This window comes from Tamandua tetradactyla, chromosome X (genome assembly GCF_023851605.1).
Source record: "Tamandua tetradactyla isolate mTamTet1 chromosome X, mTamTet1.pri, whole genome shotgun sequence".
Lineage (NCBI taxonomy): Eukaryota > Metazoa > Chordata > Mammalia > Pilosa > Myrmecophagidae > Tamandua > Tamandua tetradactyla.
In genome coordinates this window covers 80,561,933-80,581,432 of record NC_135353.1, presented here as the reverse complement: position 1 = coordinate 80,581,432, position 19,500 = coordinate 80,561,933, and the positions used below count along the sequence as shown (strand labels likewise).

The following is a 19,500-nucleotide window of genomic DNA, read 5'->3' as shown; positions in this document are numbered from 1 at the left end:
CCAGACTGGGGTATGCTGTGTGTCTAGTCATTGACGTGGCCCCAGGAGCTGTTATGTACTGTTTCTGGTTATTTAGTAGTTGTTCTGGAGGATAAACTAAAATGCACCCATTGTTAAGCCACCATCTTGACCTGAAAGCTCCCCCCAAAAGCAATGGTTTTCAAAGCACTGTTCAACATGTAGTTACAGGACAGACCCCACAGTTTGTCATGGGCAACCTCTCAGATTTTTTTCCTTCTAGCTATTCCAGAATATAGGAGGCTAGAAGGTTTAAATGTTTTTTTTGTCATCACAATCTACTTTTTTCCTTCTTTTTTGTGAAAAATAACATATATAGAGAGCAAAAAATTTCAAAGCACAGCATCACAATTAGTTGTAGAATATATTTCAGAGTTTGATATGGGTTACAGTTCCACAATTTTAGGATTTTACTTCTAGCTGTTCTAAGATACTAGAGATTAAGAGTGATAATGATTCAGCATTCATATTCATTTGCTAAATCCTATCTTCACTGTATAACTCCACCATCACCTTTGACCTTTCCATCAGTCTCTTTAGGGGTGTGTTTGTGCTGTGTCCATTTAAATTTTTCATGATGGAATGATACCTCACAAATATGGAGTAGTGAGATGGAACTATCTGATGTTCTAGAGAGGCTGGGCCCTCTGTTTCAGGACTTATCTGTACCAGGGGCTCATCTAGAGGTTGTAAGTTTCTGGGAAGTTACTCTAGTGCATAGAATCCTTGTGGAATCTTATATATTGCCCTAGGTGTTCTTTAGGATTGTCTGGAATGGTTCTGGTTGGGGTTTGGCAAGTTATGATAGGTGACAAGGTCTAACTGAAGCTTGTGTAAGAGCAACCTCTAGAATAGCCTCTCGAGTCTATTTGAACTCTCTCTTCCACTGATACTTTGTTAGTTACACAAGCATAAACATTTATGATTGTTATTTCGACTTGGTGAATGGCTCCTTTTATTAATAGGTAGTGTCCTTCCTTGTCTTTTGTGATGTCTTCTCATTTAACGTATATTTTGTCTGATATTAGTTAGCTGCTCCTTCTTTTTTTTTGGTTACAACTTGCGTGGAACCTCTTTTTCTGTCCTTTTACTTTCAATCTATTTGTACCCTTGGGTCTAAGATGAGTCTCTTGTAAGCAACATATGGATGGATCATATTTATTAATCCATTCTACCAATCTGTATCTTTTAATTGGTGAGTTTATTCCATTACCATTCAAAGTTATTACTGTAAACAAATTTATTGGATCTTCCATCTTATCCTTTGGTTTTTATTTTTCAGATCTATATCTATATCATTTGTTGGCAAATACTCTCAGCATGTTTTTGTATGAAAATTTTAATCTCACCCTCACTTTCAAATTTATCTCTTTTTTTTTTCTTTTCATAGGCAGGCACCAGAAATTGAACTTGGGTCTCCAGCATGCCAGATGAGAACTCTGCCTGCTGAGCCACCATGGCCCACTCACTCTCCCTCACTTTTGAAAGACAACTTATTTTGTATAAAAAATTCTTGGCTGGAAGCATTTCTCTCTCAGGATCTTAAATATATCATACATTGTCTCATCCCCTCCATGGTACCAGTTGAGTAGCCAAAATCAGCCTTATATGGTTGTAATTGCATGTGGTGAGTTGCTTTTCTCTTGCCACTTTCAGGACTTTCTGCTTCTCTTCAGCATTTTTTGGACTGCTTAGTATGTGTCTTGGAGTAGACCTATTTAGATTTATTGTATTTGGGGTTTTTGGGCTTCGATGATTTGCATATTTATGTCTTTCATAAGGATTTGAATATTTCCCCCATTATCTCTTCAACTAATCTTCCCAGCCCTCTTTTCTTCTCATCTCCTTCTGGGACACTGATTCTTACATTTGTGAGCTTCATGTTGTCAATCATTTCTCTGAAATCCAATTCAAATTTTTCCATCTTTTTTTGCTATTTGTCTTTTTATGCATTTGAATTCAATTATCCTGTTCTCTAGTTCATTTATTCTTTTACCTTTTCAAATCTGCTGTTATGTATCTTTGATATATTTTTTATTTGGTTTACAGTATCTTTCATCTCTGTGAAATCTGCTATTTTTCTACTTATTCTTTCAAAATTTTCTTTATGCTCTTCTAGTGTCTTCTTAATATCCTTTATGTCATTAGCTAACCCATTGAATTTATCTAGGAGAGTTATATGGCCATCTTTGATGTGTTGTTCCAAACCTATGTTTCCTTCAGTCTTTTAATTTGGTCATTTGGCTGGGACATATCTGCCTGTATCTTCATGTGCTTTGTGATTTTCTGTTGGATTCAAGGAATTTGATTATCCTGATAAGGTTATTTTGGAAAGTTTATTTCCCTCAGTCATCTAAGGTTCTGCATTTTCTTGGGTTTGCTTTGAAGGTCTCCCTTTGCACTAGATTCATCAGTAACTCCCCATCAAACCAAGGCCTGGACCTCAGGTAGAGTTGCAGGGGATACAACTCTACTTGAGGATGCGTTTGAAGCTAGTCCAATATGCAGTTTGCAAGACTGCGTGTTCTTTCTCTTTTTCCCCAGGAGATGGCTCTCTTGGGTCTCCTTTTCCCCTTTGGCCTGCCTCTCCTTGACTTCAACAGACAGGTGAGCTGGATAGAGACCCAGTACAATTTCAGCCAGGTCCACTGCTCTCAGTGTATGCTGAAAGCTGCCAACTCCAGGGCTTGGGAGTGAGCAGTGTGCACCTTAGCAGATATACTGCTTGTGGGGTCAATGGGGCTGGTGACCCCCAGAGTCCCTCTTGAAATGACCTTGGGCTGTGGGACTGTGTATATCAGCTGTCCCTATCCACAGCCAACCTGGAGGTGCCTGCTGGCTAGGCATGATGTGGGGCATGTTGTGAGTGAGTGGTGCATGGGGCAGGGTATGGTTTGTGGGGAGTGGGGAGAACAGGGTTTGGTGTGGGGTGTGGAGTGGGGTGTGGCATGAGGAGCAGTGTGCAGGGTGAATTTTTACTTAAACAATGTTTAAGGGAAAAAAACGTGGGTTCTTTATAACTATTAATACATAAATCCTAGTCAAAGTCTAGTGAGCTGTTGGAAGGAAAAGGGGAGAAATGAAAACAAACTGTTAACATTTTGAAAATAAGAGCTTCATCTTAACAGGGAGATGAACTGTAACTTCTCATCTCATAAAATGATGGAAAGCCTTCAAAGCTAACAAGGTAGCTAAAATCTGGCATTCCTGTTTCAGCCAAGCACTCCTGCAACAGTCCTCTAGCATGAATGATGTCTCATTTTTGTCTCTCCATTGCACTCTTGCTCCCCATGTAGGTGACTATGATCTCTTTACTCAACTATTTAATGATGGCCAGCAGCTCAGCATATTTACTTTGGGGTACCTGGCTGTTCCCAGTTCCCTGGGTGTAGCCAAGGGATTGTGACCCATAGTCATTCAACAGCTGGCAGTATATTGAGGATGTTGCCATGCTTGTAGAAGGAGAATGGACACTCCCAGTCACATTGAGGAAGATGGCAGACATTTGCATATTCAAATTGAGTTTGTAAGACATCCCTAAGTGTGGCAGGGCACAGGATGATTGGGGCCAGGCCTATGTAAGGACAGCAGTGACTAAGCAGTGAGAAGGCATTATGTCCACTAGGTTCCTATACACATTTTGTTTTTGTTGGCTCAGTGGCACCAGTCAATATGCATCATTACTTTCTTATGCATTTCCAATATAGTCCCTGTAGGAAGTAAGGGGTGGAGTTATGTACAAATAATACAATGCAATAATACTGGAATTTTAATTATCCAGATGATTATCTTTAATGCAAGTCTTTATTTTTTTATGCTGATTTGGACCACCATCTAGGGTCATTTCCTTTCAGTCAGAAGAACTCCCTTCAGCATTTCTTGTATGGCAGGTCTACTGGTGTTGAATTCCTTCAGCTTTTGTTTATCTGAAAATTTCTTAATTTCTCCTTCATTTTTGAAAGAGAGTCTCACCAGATATAAAGTTCTTCATGCCAGTTATTTTCTTTCAGCACTTTTAAATATTTCAACCTCTTTGATTCCATGAGACTTTGATTGATTATGATGAGAAATTAGCACTTAATTTAATTAGGACTTCATTGTACATATCATGTTGCTTTTCTCTTGCAACTTTCATACCTCCCTCCTAGTCCTTTGCATTCAAAAGTATATTCAATATATGATGGGGTATATTTTTCTTCATGTTTATCTTGTTTGGTGTTCTTTGAGCTTCTTGTATGTACATATTCATGTCTTTTGCTAAGTTTGTCATTAATTTTCTGTAAAATTCCTTTTGCCCTATTTTCTCTTTCTTCTCTGGGACTCCCAAAATGTGTATGTTGCTTCACCCATAATTGTCTTAGGCTATTTTAGCTTTTAATATTTCTTTCTTTCTGCTTTTCAGCCTGACTCATTTCAAGTGTCTTGTCTTTAAGTTCACTGATTCCTTCTTCTGCTAGCTCCACTCTTCTCTGGACACCTTCCTGGGTATTTTTCATTTCCACTATTGTGGCCTTCAACTCCACTAATTCTGTTTGGTTCCTTTTAAAATTTCTGTCTCTTTACATTGCCTCCCATTTACTCATTCATTGTTTTCCTAAAATCTTATAGATCTTTCTCTGTCATTTCCTTCATCTCTGAGCAGTTTTAAGATCATTTTTTAAGATTTGGTATGTCCAGATTTTCTTGTCTTTGGAATTTTTTTATATTTTTATCCTCTTTCTTTGAATTGACCATCATTTCCTGTTTCTTTGATTGCTTTGTACTGTTTTGTTGCACACTGTACATTTTAATATTTTTAAATGTTAACTCTAGTATTTATTCCCTGAGATGCCAGTTGTTGATTTTGTAATTTTGGTGTCAGTTTTTGGTTTTGTAATTTTGGTAATAACACAAAGATTTTCTTAAGCTTCTTAAGCTTCACAATAGACCTCTTATTGTGAAGGTCTATTTTAGGTGAATGCACTGGGCATGGTTTCCCCTGTCTTACTGGTCCTCCGTCATATCCTGGGCTTTTTCTCATTAGTTATTTTTGTAATTCTCCTGTTTATAGAAATTTGGTTGTCCTCTCAGATTTCCATGACACAGACCTCCTTCCTCTGTGTGTTTGAAGCCATTAGGCCATTCTCACAGATTTTCTGCCTTTATAGATTTTTATATATCCTTTCACTGGCTCTAGCTGGCTTTTCCTGGAGGGTAAATTCAGAAAGGAGATTCACTCCAGAGAAGGCCATCCCAAGTCATACTTTCTCATGCAAAACAGGGCCAGGGACCCATGCTGGGAGCACAGAGAAATTCCAAAGTGTCCTGGGGTCAGGATCAGCCCAATGGACTACCTAAAGTTGATTTTTTCTGGACAGCAAAAGTGCAGCTCTTCAGCAGCATTGAGGAAGCACTGAGTCTTTAAATCTCCACTGACTCTGCCCTGCCCAGGGATGGTTGAAACAATACCTGCCCTCACAGCTGGGTCCCTAGCAATCAGTACTTGCTAATCAAAAGCTGTGATCAGTGATAGACTATGTTTACTCCTGTTTTGGGAGGGAAATATTTCTGCATCCTTATCTGTCATCAGCAGCTAGCTGGGGCTTGGACCCAATGATGGTTTACCAAAAGAATGGGGGATGGGCACCAGTGGCCACCATATAGAGAGAGCTATTTACTGTCCTTTATAATACTTTTTCAGCCTCTTTCTCCCAGTCTTCCTTGGATATTGTACAATGTTCATATAGCCTCCAGAGTTTCAAAATAGTTGTTTCAGACAATTTTTGTCTGTGCAATATTTGATTTCATTGAATAATGAAGTCCTAAAGATCCCTACCCCAGCATCTTTCCCAGAATTCCATACTTTGTCTTTTGAATCACTTTTAATGCTAATTTTATTTAAAAATTTCCAAAATTTGTAGACATTGTACACCTATCAAGTAACAATACCCCCTTCACCCCTCCCTCCATGCTCTGGTAACCTCTAAATCTATTTTCTGTCTCCAAAAATTTGCTTGAGTTTCACAGACAAAAATTTGAGATATACTAAATTGGCTGTTTTATTGCATTTAATTCTCAGGTAGCTGTTACACAGCAATAGATAACCATGCACAATAACTGTCATGTACACCCAGGAATGTTCTTCACTGCTATCTCCATACAAATCAGATAAAAATAACATAATATTTGTTTTCCAATATTTACTGTCTTAAGTTTTTGAAGTGTTAAAAATAAAATATGTTCATGATCAATGTTTTGTTTCCAAATAAAACAGCTTCAGTTCCACAGTGATGGCAAGAGTGGCTATATTGGGGGACAAAATGCTGCATAAATTAAATTAATATAGTTTACATGGCTTCAGGAAAATATTTAAATTAGAAGCTAAAGTTAAATACTATATTTGTTATCATTCATGGTTATTTTAGCAATGCAATGTCCTGCCTTATGGCTTAAATTACATTACCAGTCACATGTACTCATTTCTGTGAACGCAAAATGGCAAAAAAATTCAACTTAAATAAAGATGTCTCCTTCTGTCCATTGGAAATTCATTATTTCTTTTTAGAAAGTAGCCAGGAAGTTCTTAGGAAAGGAAATAAGATGGTGTATGAATAAAAAGACCAAAAATACCAACAATATCACACTATTTCTGAAAATAAGAGACAGTTCATTTTTGGAGCAATGTGATTATAATATCAAAGCAGTGTATGTGCTGTTGTAACAGTGTAAGTTTTGAGAACATGCAAATGTCAGATAATATGCCTAAAGTCATCATATATGAAATTATGTCCTTACTGTAAGCATATATTTTAGTACAAAAGACTTCATTAGGAAGACTAAACCTCTTAGAGTGCACACAATTTTCATGAAAGTGGGGGCATAAGCTTTAGAATATAGTAATTCTAATATTAAAATTGCTTTGATCTTATTTTAGAGGCAATAATTTTTATTGCAGAGAGCATCAATGGACCATATGATATTTGACGTTTAGTAAATGGAGATTGCATTTTGAACATTTTTGTATCATTGTTATAGAAATTTTTCTAGGATAGTGTTCTAGTTTGCTAGCTGCCAGAATGCAATATACCAGAAATGGAATGGCTTTTAAAAAGGGGAGTTTAATAAGTTGCTAGTTTACAGTTCTAAGGCTGAGTAAATGTCCCAATTAAAACAAATCTATAGAAATGTCCAATCAAAGGCATCTGTCCAGGGAAAGATACTTTGGTGGTTCAAGAAGGCCAATGAAGTTCAGGGTTTCTCTCTCAAGTGAGAAGGCACATGGTGAGCACAGTCACAGTTTCTCTCTCAGCTGAAAGGGCACATGGTGAGCAAGACATTATCTGCTAGCTTTATCTCCTGGCTTCCTCTTTCATGAAGCTCCCTGGGAGGCATTTTTCTTCTTCATCTCTAAAGGTCACTGACTGGTGGACTCTGCTTCTTGTGACTATATCATTCTGCTCTGCTGTCTCTGAATCTCCAATCTCCAAAATGTTTCCTTTTTTATAGGACTTCAGAAACTAATGAAGACCCACCTGAATGGGTGAAGACATGTCATCACCTAATCCAGTTTCACAACCACCCTCAATTACATCACATCTTCAGGGAGATTATCTAATTGCAGTTTCAAACATATAATGCTGAATAGGGATTAGAAGAAATGGCTGCCTTTACAAAATGGGATTAGGATTAAAACATGGCTTTTCTCGAGGATACACATCCTTTCAAACCAGCACATTTCACCCTCTGGACCCTAAAAAAAGGCATGTTTTCCCCATATACAAAATACATTAATTTCGTAACAATATCAGAGAACCTGAAACTATTCCAGGAAGATTTCAAATACAGGATTAATACAAGATTAAAATCAGTACAAAGTCTCATCAAAGTTAGTAAAAGGCATGGACAATCCTAAGGTAAAATTTTCTCCATTTTCTCTGGACCTTTGAAAACTCATAACAAGTTATTTGCTGCCAACATACAAAGGAGGAACATTCATAGGATACATATACACATTTCTATAGGGAGGAAGGGACATAGGGGTCACCAGATCCAAGCAGTTTTGAAAACCTTCAGGGCAAAGTCGATTAGATTTCAAAATCTGAGAGACATTTATCCTCAGGGCTTCTGAAAGCAGCAGTCCTACCCTTTCCAAGGGCCTCTGTAGAGGGCTGCCTGTGTTCAATGCAACCTTGGGGGACATTGGGGAGACCATCTTTTTCTAGGCTCCACCGTATCCAAGCATTGGGGCTGCATCCAGGCTGTCTGCTACTCCGGGGCACATGCTCAATCCCTCCATGTGGTGGCAGCCAGGTTCTTCCCAAACCCCAAGGAATGTGCTTCACTCTCTCCAAAGCCTGAAGCAACATGACTCTTCCACTGCAATGAGGTGGAAGGCCTACCTCTTGCCTTTGGGGCAAACTCCCCCTCTCCATGGGCTTGGGTGGGTCTGCTCTCCTGGCCCAAGGCTTCTTGACTTCAGACTTCAGCCTCCATGGTTTTGCCTCTGAAGTTATTTTTTCTGCACTGTGTCCCTTTCTCTGAACACCCCCCAGGCCAGACTGGCAGAGGCTCTGTTTCTACAGGTCCCACAGCACTTTCATTGGCTTTCTATGCAGCAGCCTCAGATCATGCCCATCAGACATAAGGAGTTTCCACAAATCCTTCCTGCATAACTCCATGTCCAATCCTTGCTTTCTCTGAGATGGCTGAATGGTTCCATATTTGGTCAAATCCTCACATGGAGCACTATTCTCTGGGGTCTCCCTTTCTGGAGGCCCAGAATTTCCCAGGACATCAATTCCTGGTTTATTTGTACTCGAGTTCAGTTTTTAGCTTATCTCTCTCCTATCGCATTTCACTATAAGCTGTGCGGAGAAACCAGGCTGCACTTTCAACATTAAATTTGGAAATCTGTTCTGCTAAATATCCAAGTTCATGGCTTTTGAAATCTGCCTTCCAAACCAAGCCACTAGTAAATTTTGCCAGATTATCTGCCATTTTGAAACAAGGATTGCCTTCCTTCCAGTTTGCAATAACATGTGCCTCATTTCTGTCTAAGCCCTTGTCAGAGGTATCTTTAGAGTCTACATTTCTACCAACAGTCTCTTCAAAACATTCTAGGACTTCTTTATCAAACTTCTCACAACTCTCCCAGAATCTTCCCTTTACCCATTTAAAAAGCTGTTCCAACATACTTGGTATTTGCAAACCTCAGCAGAAGCACCCCAGTCTCTGGTACCAAAATCTGTTCTAGTTTGCTAGCTGCTGGAATGCAATATACCAGAAACAGAATGACTTCTAAAAAGGGGAATTTAATAAGTTGTTGGTTTACAGTTCTAAGGTTGAGAAATATCCCAATTAAAACAAGTCTATAGAAATGTCCAATCAAATGCATCCATCCAGGGAAAGATAACTTGGTTCAAGAAAACCAATGAAGTTTAGGGGTTCTCTCACAAGTGAGAAGGTACATGGTGAGCAAGGCATTATCTGCTAGCTTTATCTCCTGGCTTCCTCTTTCACGAAGCTCCGTGGGAGGCATTTTTCTTCTTCATCTCTAAAGGTCGCTGGCTGGTGGACTCTGCTTTTCATGGCTATGTCGTCCTGCTCTGATTTTTCTGAATCTCCAGTCTCCAAAATGTTTCCTCTTTTATAGGACTTCAGAAACTAATCAAGACCCACCTGAATGAGTGGAGTCATGTCATCACCTAATCCAGTTTAACAACCACTCTCGATTACATCACATCTCCAGGGAGAAGATCTAATTACAGTTTCAAACATACAATGCTGAATAGGGATTAGAAGAATGGCTACCTTTACAAAATGGGACTAGGATTAAAACACGGTTTTTCTAGGGAATACACATCCTTTCAAACCAGCACAGATAGGGTTATAGAAATGACTGAAAAAGACATTGACAACTGTTAGAGTAAGCAAGCTTGATCTAAAGTATAGCTAATGTGCTTCCACGTGGTCATTTTATTATTGCCATAAGGTTTTCCTTCTCCACTGTGATGAAATCGAAGGAATTCTGAATTCAGAATTAGGAAACATAACATTCAGTTTTTGATTTGCAACTAACAAGCTGTTAGTTTACAGGTAAGTGTCCCTGGGCCTTAGTTACCTCAATTTCAAAATAGGGCAATTTCATAAGAATAATTCCAAGGCTCATTCTAGATGTAATATTTTATGTCTATTATTTGCTGCTTTTGGTTAAAAAAATGAATGATTTATTAAAAAACAAATATCTGAGAAATTTTGCATATTAAGCCTTTACTAGATGTAAAGACCCAGCTTAATTCAGCTTATTAAATTATGGAGGATCTTAGCCAAGGTGGTGGCTTAGCAAGGTGTGGGATTTAGTTCATCCTCCAGAGCAACTAATAGCCAGGAACAGTATAGAACAACTGCTGGAGCCACGTCAGTGACTGGACAAACAACATACACCAGTCTGGACCAGCTGGACTGGCTGCAAGCCCACCCACAACACTGAGTTCCCCAAGCTGAGGTGGATGGTGCCCCTCCTCACAGACTGCTTCCCAGAGAGGAAAGTAACAGGGACTGAGTGCAACAAAACTCCAATTGTGGAATTAATTAACAAATTCTGACTACTAAAAATAAGCCCACAGCTCAGCTGAACCTCGAGTAAAAGCAGAGGTCATTGGTTTTTGCCCTGGTGCAGAGGGGGCAGGGCTGACAGGAAAAGAAAAATAAAACAGAAATTTTTTAGATTTGAAAAGGTCTGGGCCTGAAGGAAAGGAGGGGACACATAGGACCTGGAGATACACAGAGCAACTTACCAACTTAAGCTCTTTATTGGCAAACCTGAGGAATGGGGTCCTGCTCTGAAAAGGATTTTTTCACTTTTGTTTTGGTGGCTGTGTCTCTACAATTTGACTGCTCCTTTTGATACAGCTGCTAGTCTTCTCGGGCTTCGTTGCCCCAGGTATAGGTAGAATTAAGCTTGTTTGAGCATTTGTCTGGAGTCTGAGCCTTCCCTAGGAGATGGGTGGAGCCCAGCTCATTTGGAATCCTTCCTTCAAGGAGTTCAGAGCCCATGATCTTGAAAAGTGAAGCAATTAAAAGCCAGACTACAACCTCCTCTGTTTCCAGTATGCCCCACAGCAGGGAGAGTCTGCTAAAGGTACTGTGGGGAGACAAGTACCACATACTAGGCAGTATAGGCAAAATGGAGAACCCAGAGGCTTCACAGGAATGCCTATCAAACTCCTGGGCCTCACCCTCAGGGAAAGCTGAAACAGGTGACTCTTTCCTCCTGACAGGAGGCCAATTTGGTCTGGAAAAATCTGGCTGGAGTCTGTAATACCTAAGTAAACCCTCCTAAGTGGGGAAAAAGAGGCACCATACAGGCAGGGCAAGAAACAAGAAAAAAAGAACTGAAAAAACTGATCTGTTAAACAAAACCTAAGCCAGAGGTCCAGTATAAGCTGAACAAAATGTCAAAGAACAGATAGACAAAAAGTCATACAACAAGAAAATCCTAGGTAAAAAAATGGAAACAATCTCCAGAATAAGCTAATTAAGGTAATTAAATGCTTAGATGCTAGCGAAAAATAATGACTCAAACTAGGAAACTTGAAGATATGGCCCAAAGGAAAAAAACAGCAATTCAAATGAGATGTAGGAGTTGAAACAATTAATTCAGAATGTTCAAACAGACATGGAAAACCTCATAAAAAATCAAATCAATGAATTGAAGGAAGATATGAAGAAGGCAAGGAATGAACAAAAAGAAGAAAGACTGAAAAACAAATCACAGCAATTACGGGAATGAAAAGCACAGTAGAAGAGATGAAAAAAACAATGGAAACCTACGATGTCAGCTTTCAGGAGGCAGAACATAGAATTAGTGAACTGGAGGGCAGGATATCTGAAATCCAACAAGCAAAAGAAAATATAGGGAAAAGAATGGAAAAATACAAACAGTGACTCAGGGAACTGAATGACAACATGAAACACATGAGTATACATGTTGTGTTAGTCCCAGAAGGAGAAGAAAAGGGAAAAGGAAAAGAAAAACTAATGGAGGAAATTATCACTGAAAATTTCCCAGCTCTTATGAAAGACTTAAAATTGCAGATCCAAGAAGTGCAGCATACCCAAACTGAGTTGATCCAAATAGATGTACTCCAAGACACTTATTAACCAGAATGTCAGATGTCAAAGAAAAAGAGAGAATCTTGAAAGCAGCAAGAGAAAAGCAATCCATCACATATAAGGGAAGCACAAAAAGACCATGCATAGATTAATCAGCAGAAGCCATGGAGATGAGAAAACAGTGGGGTGATATATTTACATTACTAAAAGAGAAAAACTGCCAACCAAGAATTTTATACCCAGCAAAATTGTCCATTAAAAATGAAGGGGCATTTAAAACATTTTCAGGCAAGAAATCACTGACAGAACTTGTGACCAAGAGAGTATTTCCTGCAAGAAATACTAAAGAGAGTACTAGAGACAGATACAAAGAGACAGAGAGGTGTGGTGAAGAGTGCAGAAATGAAGGCTATCAGTAAAGGTAAAAAGAAGGAAAATTAGATATGACATATAAAATCCAAAAGGCAAAATAGAAGAAAGTGCTTCCTGTACAGTAATTAATGGATAAAGTTCCCTAATCAAAAGGCACAGACTGGCAGAATGCATTAAAAAACAGGATCCATCTATATGTTTTCTACAGGCAACACATCTTAGACCCAAAGATAAACATAGGTTGAAAGTGAAAGGTTGTGAAAAGATATTTCGTGTAAACAACAATCAGAAAAGAGGAGTAGCCATACTAATACCCAACAAATTAGACTTCAAATGTAAAACAGTTAAAAGTGACAAAGAAGGACTTTATGTATTAATAAAAGGAACAATTAAACAAGAAGACATAACAGTCATAAATATTTATGCACCAGGCCAGAATGCTCCAAAATACATGAGTCAAACACTGAAAAGAGAAATAGACACATCTACCATAATAGTTGGAGACTTGAATTCCCCACTCTCATCAATGGTCAGAGCATCTAGACAGATGTGCTGGTTTGAAAGGATGTATGGACCCTAGAAAAGCCATATTTTAATCTAAATCCCATTTCATGAAGGCAGAATAATCCATATTCAATACTGTATGTTTGAAACTGTAATCAGATCAACTACCTGGAGATGTTATTTAACCAAGAGTGGTTGTAAACCTGGATTAGGTGACGACATGTCTCCACCCATTTGGGTGGGTCTTGATAAGTTTCTGGAGTCCTATAAAAGAGGAAACCTTTTACAGTATGAAGGAGATTTGGAGACAGTAGAGAATGCTGCAGCACCACGAAGCAGAGAGTCCATTAGCCAGAGCTTTGGAGATGAAGAAGGATAACACCTCCTGGGGAGCTTCATGAAACAGGAATCCTGGAGAGAAAGCTAGCAGATGACTCTGTGCTCACCATGTGCCCTTCCAGCTGAGGGAGAAACCATGACTGTTCACCATGTGCCTCCTCAGATGAGAGAGAAACCCTGAACTTCATTTGGCCTCCTTGAACCAAGATATCTTTCCCTTGATGCCTTTGATTGGACATTTCTATAGACTTACTTTAATTGGGACCTTTTCTAGGCTTTAGAACTGTAAACTAGCAACTCATTAAATTCCTCTTTTTAAAAGCCATTACGTTCCTGGTATATTGCGTTCTGGCAGCTAGAAAACTAGAGCAATAGAGGAGCAATAAAAAAGCAGAGAATTTGTATAATACAATAAATGAGCTAGACTTAACAGATATTTATAGAGCATTACACCCCACAACAGCAGGATGTACCTTTTTTCTCAAGTGCTCATGGATCATTCTCAAGGATAGATCATATGCTGGGTCATAAAGCAAGTCTCACTAAATTTAAAAAGATTGAAATCATACAAAACACTTTCTCAGATCATAAAGGAATGAAGTTGGAAATCAATAATAGGCAGAGTGCCAGAAAATTCACAAATATATAGAGGCTCAACAGCACAGTCTTAAACCACCAGTGGGTCAAGGAAGAAATTACAAGAGAAATCAGTAAATATCTTGAGGCAATTGAAAATGAAAACATGACTTATCAAAATTTATGGGATGCATCAAAGGCAGTGTTAAGAGGGAAATTTATTGCCCTAAATGCCTGTATCAAAAAAGAAGAAAGAGCAAAAATCAAGGAATTAACTGTCCACTTGGAAGAACTAGAGAAAGAACAGCAAATTAACCCCAAAGCAAGCAAAAGGAAAGAAATAATGAAGATTAGAGCAGAAAAAAATGAAATTGAGAACATGAAAATAATAAAAAAAAACCAACAAAACCAGAAATTGGTTCTATGAGAAAATCAATAAAATTGATTGACCTTTAGCGAGGTTGACAAAAAAAAGAAGAGAGAGGATTCAAATAAATAAAACCAGAAATGGAAGAGGAGACATAACCACTGACCCCACAGAAATAAAGGAAGTATTATGAACAACTTTATGCTAATAAATTCAACAATATAGATGAAATGAACAACTTCTTAGAAAGACATGAGCAGCCAGCATTGACATGAGAAGAAATAGACAACCTCAACAAACTGATCACAAGTAAAGAAATTGGATCAGTCATTAGGAAGCTTCCCAAAAAGAAAAGCCCAAGACCAGATGGCTTCACATGTGAATTCTACCAAACATCCAAGAAAGAATTAGTAACAATCCTGCTCAAAATATTTTAAAAAACTGAAGAAGAGGGAAAGCTACCTAACACATACTACGAAGCCAACATCACCCTGATACTAAAGCCAGACAAAGATATTACAAAAAAAGAAAACTACAGACCAAGGTCTGTAATGAATATAGGTGCAAAAATCCTCAACAAAATTCTGGCAAATCGAATCCAGCAGCACATGAAAGCAATTATATACCATGACCATGTAGGATTCATCCCAGGTATGCAAGGATGGTTCAACATAAGAAAATCAATTAATGTAATACACCATATCAACAAATCAAAGTAGAAAAAACACACGATCATCTTGATTGGTGAAGAAAAGGCATTTGACAAAATTCAATGTCCTTTCATATTGAAAGCACTTCAAAGGATTAGAATAGAAGGAAACTTCCTCAACATGATAAAGGGAATATATGAAATACCCACAGCTAACATCATCCTCAATGGAGAAAAACTGAAAACTTCTCCCCTAAGATCAAGAACAAGACAAGGATGTCCACTATCACCATTGTTATTTAACATTGCATTGGAAGTTCTAGCCAGAGCAATTAGACAAGAAAAAGAAATACAAGTCATCAAAATTGGAAAGGAAGCAGTAAAACTCTCACTGTTTGCAGATGATATGATAGTATATACCAAAAACCCCAAAAAATCCATAACAAAACTAGTAGAGCTAATAAACGAGTACAGCAAAGTGGCAGGTTACAAGATCAACACTAAAAAATCTGTAGTGTTTCCATATACTAGTAATGAACACTCTGAGAGGGATATCATGAAAAAAATTCCCATTTACAATTGCAACCAGAAGAATAAAATATTTAGGAATAAATTTAACTAAAGGGACAAAAGACCTATACAGAAATATCTATAAGAAACTGTTAAAAGAAATCACAGAAATCCTAAATAAATGGAAGAGCGTATCGTGTTTATGGATTAGAAGATTAAATATAGCTACAATGTCAATTCTACCTAACTTGATTTTACAGGTTCAATGCAATACCAATTAAAATTCCTAAACTTACTTTTATAGAAATAGAAAAACCATTAACCAAATTTATCTGGAAAGGCAGGGTGCCCTGAATAGTGAAAAGTATCATGAGAAAGAAAAGTGAAGTTGGAGGTCTCACACTACCTGACTTTAAGGCATATTACAAAGCTACAGTGGTCAAAACAACATGGTACTGGCATAACGATAGATGTACCGACCAATGGAATTGAATAGAGTATTCAGATATAGACCCTCTCATCTATGGACAATTGATCTTTGATAAAGCAGTCAAACCAACTCACCTGGGACAGAACAGTCTCTTCAATAAATGGTACCTAGAGAGCTGGATATCCACATGCAAAAAAATGAAAGAGGATCCACATCTCACACCCTATACAAAAATTAACTGAAAACGGATCAAAGACCTAAACATTAGATCTAAGACCATAAAACTGTTAGAAGAAAATGTAAGGAAATATCTTATATATCTTACAATAGGAGGCAGTTTCCAAGACCTTATACTCAAAGCATGAGCATTGGAGAAAGAAATAGATAAATGGAAAGTCCTCAAAATTAAACACTTTTGTGCATCAAAGAAATTCATCAAGAAAGTAAAAAGACAGCCTACATAATGGGAGACAATATTTGGAAACGACATATCAGATAAAGGTCTAGTATCCAGAACATATAAAGAGATTGTTCAACCCAACAACCAAAAAAGGCAAACAACCCAATTACAAAATGGACAAAAGACTTGAACAGACGTTTTTCAGAAGAGGAAATGGAAATGGCCAAAAGGCACATGAAAAGGTGCTCAACTTTCCTCGCTATTAGGAAAATGAAAATCAAAACCATAATGAGATATCATCTCACACCCACCAGAATGGCCATTATCAATAAAACAGAAAATGACAAATGCTGGAGAGGATGTGGAGAAAGAGCCACATTTATCCACTCTTGGTGGAAATGTCAAATGGTACAACTGCTGTGGAAGGCAGTTTGGTGGTTCCTCAGGAAGCTAAGTATAGAATTGTCATATGACCTGGCAATATCATTGCTTGGTATCTACTCAGAGGACATGAGGGCAAAGATACAAACAGACATTTGCACACCCGTGTTTATGGCAGCATTATTTACAGTTGCAAAGAGATGGAAATAGCCCAAATGTCCATCAACAGACAAGTGGCTATACATATGATGGAATATTATGCAGCTGTAAGACAGAATAAAGTTATGAAGTATGAAACAACATGGATGGACCTTAAGGACACTATGCTGAGTGCGATTAGCCAGAAACAAAAGGACAAATACTGTATGGTCTCACTGATATGAACTAACATTAATGAATGAACTTGGATAACTTCAGTTAAGAACAGAGGTCATCAGGAGATACAAATAGTGTAGGTATTGGGTAATTGGAACTGAAGGGATACAGATTGTGCAAGGGAACTGATCATAAAAATTCAGAAATGGATTGCACAATACTACCTAACTGTAATACAATAATGTTAAAACACTGAATGAAGTCAGAATGATAGAGGGAGGAGACCTGGGGGCACAAATGAAATCAGGATGAAAGATAAACAATAAAGATTGAGATGGTATAATCTAGAAATGCCTAGCACATATAATGATATTGACTAAATGTACAAATTAAAAATGTTTTGCATGAGGAAGAACAAAGGAATGTCAATAAGGCAGGGTGTTAAAATAGATGGTAATTAATATTTTAAAGCTTTAACTTATGTGTGAGACTAAAGCAAAAAATGTTTATTTGGTACAAAATTTATATTTTGACAAGTGCATTTCCTAATATAACTTATGTGGACAGCTTAATTGAACAGTGTAAGTAGATGGAGCCTTAAGTAAGGCATGAGATTTTGTAGGTTTGTCCAGAGTGATGCGTTGATAAATCCTAGAAGGATTTGAACAGTGAATAAAAAGTATTTGCAAAGTCCCCTGGGGGGAATGGTCAGAAAGGGGGAAAATTCAACTTCCCCAAGTGGAGAATTCTTGATATTCTCACAAACAGTGGGACAACCAAAGAACAGGCTGAGCCCCCAAGCTTGGGGTTTGTTCCCATGAAACATAACCTCAAAGGATAGGCTAAGCTTACTTAAAAATAGTCCTTAGCATCACCCCCAAGAGAACCTCTTTTGTTTCTCAGATGTGGCCTCTCTCTCTCAGCCAACACAATAAGCAAACTCACTGCCCCCCCCCACATGGGACATGACTCCCAGGGGTGTGGACCTTCTTGGCAACATGGGACAGAAACCCTAGAATGAAGTGGGACTCAGTACCAAGGGATTGACAAAACCTTCTCAACCAAAAGGAGAAAGAGCGAAATGAGACAAAATAAAGTGTCAATGCCTGAGAGATTCCAAACATAGTCAAGAGATTGTCCTAGAGGTTATTCTTATGCATTATATTACTATCACCTTTTTTAGTTAAGGTGTAACAGAGATGCTGGAGGGAACTGCCTGAAAACATAAAGCTGTGTTTCAGTAACCATGTTTCTTGAAGATGATTGTATAATGATACAGTTTTCACATTGTGACTGTATGATTGTGAAAACCTTGTATCTGATGCTTCTTTTATCTACCTTATGGACAGATAAGTAAAACATATGGATTAAAAATAAATAAATAATGGGGGAACAAATGTTAAAATAAATTTAGTACGTTGAAATGCTAGTGATCAATGAAAAGGAGAGGTAATGAGTATGGTATGTATGAATTTTTTTTCTGTTTTCTTTTTATTTCTTTTTCTGAATTGCTGCAAGTGTTCTAGGAAATGATCATGATGATGAATATACAACTGTGTGATGGAAAAAATGTCCATATTGTATATTGATTGGTTTTATTCATAAAAATTAAAAATAAATTAGCTAACAAGAACATAAGGAAGTAAAACTGAGAAAGGGAAGGGAAAAGGGTAGACAAACAATGTCAGGCATCTAAAAGAGCCAAAAGTCTACATACAGATATTAGTCACTGAATTGAAGGGACACTAGTCTAGAGAATGTCATTATTTACCTAGGAGAAGTGTTAGTAATAAGTCCTTGGGTATTATGGAACAATGCATCACATATTCTTATTGATGATCCATTGATCATGAAAAAGAAAATACTTTTTGGGTCTTGGACCACAGTATCTGGGCCTCAAATATTTTATTCTGTATCTGCTCTGTGAAAGACAACATTATGATGCCATCATTTTGTGATAGAGTAAAATGCTTAAATGGAAGAGTAAAATACTGTTGCCCTGTTCCATGACAAAGAAAGCAATGAAAATATCTCATTTGTAACTGCACTACAGTAGACCTAGCCCACCCAGGGTATAACAGGTGTCTGTTCCTGTGGAATGTTTTGAGGGTGTCACCTGCCCCATATTGTAATTGCATTCAAAAATGGGAAGGGTAAATATAGTAGCTCTCTTGCTCTTGTGTAAGACTTCCCAAAAGACTCACACAAAATAAATATTTGACAAAATTTAGTCACATTGCAAGACATAGGTGCAAGAGACTCTGAAATGCACATATTTTATTGTGGGTGTCAAAATGTTCATTTCAAAACTAGAAAAGCAGTCAGGAAATGTATCTTCAATGGAAATGTTAATTGCATTTAAAATAGTCAATTTTCTTGATTTCAATTTCACTATGAAGTCCAGAACCATATGAATGTTTGTATTAGTAAGGGTTCTCTAGAGAAACAGAATCAACAGGGAACACTTGCAAATATAAAATTTATGAAAGTGTCTCACGTGACCATAGGAATGCAGAGTCCAAAATCCACAGGGCAGGCTGCGAAGC

At 37.8% G+C, this 19,500-nt stretch overlaps 1 pseudogene; it reads right to left on the bottom strand.

Annotated features, from left to right (window-relative positions):
* Nucleotides 1-3,139: 3,139 nt before the first annotated feature.
* LOC143671898 (cyclin-dependent kinase 2-associated protein 1 pseudogene) lies at nt 3,140-3,553 on the bottom strand (annotated as a pseudogene).
* Nucleotides 3,554-19,500: the final 15,947 nt, after the last annotated feature.